The following is a 6,000-nucleotide window of genomic DNA, read 5'->3' as shown; positions in this document are numbered from 1 at the left end:
GACCCATTGTAAGTTTTCTCTGAAAACAAAGTAAAAAAATCAGTCGTTCACTCTTCCATCCATAAACTGTAAACGTCCAAGAAATTAAAATACATAAAAATTTGATAAAGTGGATGACGAAATCTATAAATTTGATGGCTAAAATTTCATTTTATCACATTCTTATTTTCTTATGGTCAGCCCCACAGCTCCACTCAGAGCAATGTGACAAATAGTTTGAACAGGAGAGAAATCATTTGTGTTGGACCACGATTTGGGCCAATGCGTGGACCAGAAAGTGCGATTTTCAAATTGTAGAACCGATGGTGCCACGTGGGCAGCTGGAAACACCAAAGATCTTTTGTGCGGAGCAGAAGGAAGGCAATTGGTTGCGGCCACCAAAGAAGATTCGATGAGTCCAAAGTGTCCAACTCCCTTCTCCCACTGTCAGTCTGTCACAGGCAGAGAATCTACTTGACGCCGATTTTACGATCTTCTACGGCGACTTATAGACTTGTGTGCAAGGGCGTTCTAGTAAAATCCCATTATTACTAAATGCCCTTCATTAAAACGCCCTTCTAGAATTCTACCAAAATCACCGTCACCTCGACAAAAGCCGAAAATAATAGTATTAAACCCGACCCTAACCCGACCTAATAAAAGGATATTCAACCAACTCTTTATGAAGTTATAAGCATATATTTCAATGCTGCAACGTCAATAAATAAGACTTAGCATGGATCACCTCAATCCAACCCAACCTGAAACCTGACCCATTCTAACCCGATAAAGGTCGGGTAGTGTGGGTATACCACTTGACACGGCCCAGTGACGTCCTGCTTCAAAAATTAATAGCTACCAATAAACCTCCTATAATAATAATAATAATAATAATAATAAAATAATTTCGCATACTTGCGTAAGGGATGACCTTTTGATGAACGGATTTTGACCTAAATGACCCATGATTGGCTCACAATTTAATGCTAGCCAGAGTTGACCTGGTTCTCGTTGGCATCCCCTTTGGTCCAGAAATGTTGACCTTGGAAAAAGCTGTAGACTTCTGTCTTTGCCATGGCCAAAGTGAAAGTGTGGCTTTGAGGGTTCGTGAAGTTGGCATTGCGCATTTTTCATTTCAAAGCTTCTTGATATCATTTGATTTAAAACATCCATCTCCATAGCTTGTTATTTCTACCATAACTTGTTTTAGTGTAAAGAAAGGTCCAAGATCCATATCAACACCTTAGGAGTATAATTTGGGCGGTCCAACCCAAGTCCGGATGCATCTATATTGCAATTTTGTACAAGTTAGACTTGGGTTTTTAGTTTTCCAATTGAGCCTAGGCATAAAAATTTAATTATTTTATTTTTTAGGCTGAGTTCGACCCTAATCCTTAGATAACTTAAGTCTAATCTAATTATATACATATATATATATATGGACACATATTTACATTTATACACATATATATATATATATTAAAGTCTCGTATAAACGTATATATTTATATATATATATATATGCATTTATGTAAAATTTTATTGCGTGCTGATTAACCAACCTGAGCCTAGCCCGAGCCCAGGCCCAACATGAATATATCAAATTTCTGTGTGACCAGCCTGAGTCTGAAAGACCGGACTTCACTTCAGGCTCGTTTGGGCTTGGGCCTTAGTCCCAATTCTTAAGATTGTCTGCTGGATTTAACTCCTATCCCAGCCCAGTCCACTATAGGCTTAGATTTGAAATAGCTCAGGATGGGCCTGCTCGGGCTACCCATTGCCATCGGCATGGCGAGATCCCCTTGATCAAGGATGGACATTGACCTGTGTAAATGTGAGTTGCAGCTGGTCGGCTGATGATCTCATCCCTTACGATCTCGTAAGTAGGCTTCTAAGAATTAATATCCTTAGTTGGAAATAAATGCTCCACGAGGGATAAAAAGTCAACTTTTAGAGTTAATAAAGAAATTTGAATCGGTATAATTTTGCAAATGGATCGGATCGGATATACTTGTGCTCAGTTTGGAAGGAGTATAAATATAAATATGTAGAGTGAAAAATCTTGTATTTTGTATTATTTTGTATGTATTTGCACTCTATATATTTGCATTTGTATTCCTTCCAAATTAAGCTTTAGATTTAAATTTGATTTGTTAATATTCGATTTCCAATTCTGACCTATAATACTTACATCGGACTTGTATTAGATTCAGATATTAAATATTATTAGTAAATTAAGCTAAAAATGATTGGAATAATAGATACTATTAATAAAATGAATTAAAAATGAATTTGATTTTTTTATCATGAATAATATGATAAAATAATTTTTATAATTATAAACAGGTTGCATTAATCCGATTGAATTTGAATTCAGAAAAACATATATCTTTTACAACTCTAATTGGTAAAGGTACCACAATAAGAGTCCGTTTGGTTTATAACCAGAATCAGAATCAAATTGTCTTGGAATTGGAATCAAAATTTCTTTGATTCAGACAAAAATGATAATAGGAATTAGAATCAGATGGTATGAGATTTCATTCTTAAGAGAGGAGACGGAATGACTATTCCTTCAAATAGAGGAATGGTGTGCAGCAGAACTCATGCATATTCATTCATTGTGGCCTTTCCCAACTTCTCTTGAGCTTGCTTCTATATCTACCCTCTTCTCCAAAACTGAATTTCAATTTTGAAAACAACCTTACAATCTCAATGCCCACAGCCTTTTTTGGTCTCATAAGAGAATAAGTTAATAAAGGAATAAACAAGATAAGGCAGTTTAAAATATGAGAAGTAAAGAAACTTATGAGATGGGCTTCGAGGTCAAGGTGAGCAAAAGTCAAAGGGGGATACTATAGCACTGAAAGGGTTGGTTAGAGTGTTTTAAAAACCGATCTGAAATCAAAATCGTTCTTGCCACCAGTTCCTGGGCTGATGGTTCGATCGGACGGCTTATTTTGATAAAAATATAAAAAATACAAAATAGTCCAAAACCGTTAAATAGATCGATTGTTAGATTGCCTGGGTCAATGAGTCATTGACTAATTCAACGGTTTTTGTCTAAGAACCGGGTTTGGGGTAAAATGAAACCAGTTGGACGATCCTCAGGCCAAATGGTCTGAATTGTCTAACCGTCCAAATCAACGGCGGTTCGAAAACATTGCTTTTAAACCTGTATTCACAAAGAGTGGCAAAGCTTGACTTATCTGAAGAGCCACCCTACCCTTCATGTTTGGATTGATATTACTCAACTACTTTTTACTAGGAGATGTGACTAGCTTTGCTTACCTTGAGGTTCGGTTTGGGGAACCTCAACCCAATCAATAACCAGATTTGGTTCCCTTGCCCCCCTTCTTTTAACAGGTTGGGCTTGGTTCAGGCATTTTCACAGGACTAGAAACCAACCCAAAACCCAGCATGCTTTTCCCTATTGATGAATTTCAGGTTTTTCTAAACATTTTTTTAAGAGTTTGGGTCATGTTATAGACAAGCGTATGTTTTTAAGAAATGACTTAACTAGAACTTTGAATTAACATCTGAAAAATGAGCTAATTATCAAAGTTGAATTGCTGTAGTGTAAGGAATAGGGGTGGATTCGAGCTGAGTTGAGTCGAATACTTGCTTATTCAAGCTTGGCTCAGTTCAAAGCTCGCAAGTTCAACCTCAGCTCAACTCGAGCTTGACTGTAAGTTATTTTTTTTTAAATAAAAAAATATACATATAAAAATATTTTTTATTTTATATATAAAAAATTAAGAATTATAAAAATTATTTACTATTGTACATAAAAAATAAAAATTATTTATTATATATATATATTTATTAATTAACTTTAATAAATATATGTATATATATATATATATATATATTTATTTATTTATTTATTTATATGTATATGTTTGCATGTATGTATGTAATAAAAAATTAATTTATTATACTAAGCTTGTGAGCTTCACGAGCCGAGTTTCATTGAACTTGAATTCGGCTTGAAGCTCGATTTAAACCGAACCGAGCTGAACTTGAATAGCTTGTGAGAAGCTCGGCTCGTGGCCACCCCTAATAGGGAATAGGGATGGGTGTTAATAAAAATTGTGAAAACTCAGAAAAGCCATTTTTAAGATTAGAAAGAAGAAATTAAAGTTAATTAATTCTCATAAATTGTAAATCCAGTACAGTGTATCATATTTGACATTCAAGGATTTCCATGATGGAACACACAGAAGACCTACAGCATAGACTACAGATATCATATAACATGACCAAAGGTCCAAAGCACACGCATGGATGGTGGAACACACATGAAACCTAATACTTATTATCTCTGTTTGGAGTGAACTTGCATGAGTAGCCATGTTCATGGCTGCTAACATGATATGCTAGCTCCACATTATCATGCCAAACTCTATTTATAGAAACTTCAGTTGTCTAACAAGCTCATCAATGGCTAGTTTGCACAGAGTGCCCACTCTCAGACTTGAATCCACATCACGATTGTCAGCCCAATGATTTACCATTACACCAAGGGAAGTGGCCAAATCAGAGACATTTTTGTCTATTTTTCTGTGTACAAAAACCAGGAAACAATTTTCTACTGTGTGAAGAAGCTTTGATCTTTGTAATTCTGTCTGTAGATACTTTATGATGATATCAACTTTATCAAGATTAATGTTTACTGATTTATAATCTTTCTATGTAATCCTGCTCTGGGTAAAATTTGTAGAGGCAGTGTTTTGCTCAAACTTCACCTGTTGTGACCGCAGTGTTGTGACCGCAGTGGTACCACGAAATAGGAGTTGTTTGTGAGCATGTTATAGGAAGAAAAGAGGTTTACGTTTTGTGAACCTGTTTGAAAATTAATGGAAGGTTGGAAATAAAGCAAGCAGTAAAGGGAACATAAAGGAGACTGCAGGACTTGTTATAGCTTGTTATTGATCATGCACAGAATCATCAATTAATTCAAACAAACTTAAATACAAGCAACGAAGAGGTCAGAAATCATATGTTTTAAAACCAAAAGAAAATAGACCTGAAATGGAAGGAAAAAAAATGGAAACTAAAGAGAATAGAGATGGGTGAGGTCGATTATACCTTAACTATACCTGTTGTCATTCACCGATTAATGCCTTGGGATAAAACACAAATGATTTTTTTTTTTTTTTATCAATAACAAGTAACTTCATTAAATTTTAAGAAACTTTAAGTATAAGAAGGGGGTGGTAAGCTGTCTTAACTCACAAGCAAAAAAATAAAATAAAATAAAATTAGAAATGAGCCCTAAACAAAGAATCCCTATTCACCCTTTGCTTGGCTAAACCATCAGCAAATGAGTTAGCAGTTCTCTCCACCCAGTTGCATTTTATCTCAATGTTCTTAATCGGCCATTTAAACTCTTTCCTTTCATTGTTGCAATTCCATATACCAATGTTGTCTTCCTTTAACCATCTCCCCACCACCTCCAAGTCACCTTCGATTACTAGCCTTATGATGTTCAAATCTCTTGCTCTTTGGATTCATTCCAAAGCCACAAAGATCTCAGCCCTGAGAGAGTCACCTTCTCCAATTGAGCCTGAGTACATCGCTAAGGCATTCCCTTACTCATTCCTAAAGACTCCCCCAATACCAGATAGTCCTGGATTCCTTGTGTTACTGCCATCAAAGTTCAGTTTTATGAATTCAGAGGGGTGAGAGATCCAAGGACTTGAAACCCTCTTAATCTAGGCAGGATTTGCTATCTCCTTCCAATTTCTTAGCAAGTCATCCAAGGAAACATCTATGAATTAAGTCCAAGGATTTCAACCTTTGTTCCACCATTATGTGGACCAATTCTATTATGTTCTTAATGTTTCTCTCCTTGCCTGAGAAAATTCATAACTTTCTTTCTTCCCATAAAGACTATCATACAGCCGCCCTAAAACATCTTCACATGATCATTCCTTTTTGAATAAAACAAAATGAATCAATAGTACAAAAGTGAAGAAGAAGAAGAAGAGGAAGAAGAATAATTTGACCATCTAAGAA

This window comes from Nelumbo lutea, chromosome 7 (genome assembly GCF_056320005.1).
Source record: "Nelumbo lutea isolate HS-2025 chromosome 7, American lotus-T2T, whole genome shotgun sequence".
Taxonomy (NCBI): domain Eukaryota; kingdom Viridiplantae; phylum Streptophyta; class Magnoliopsida; order Proteales; family Nelumbonaceae; genus Nelumbo; species Nelumbo lutea.
The sequence above is the reverse complement of the archived record's forward strand: the minus strand, read 5'-3'. Positions refer to the sequence as shown.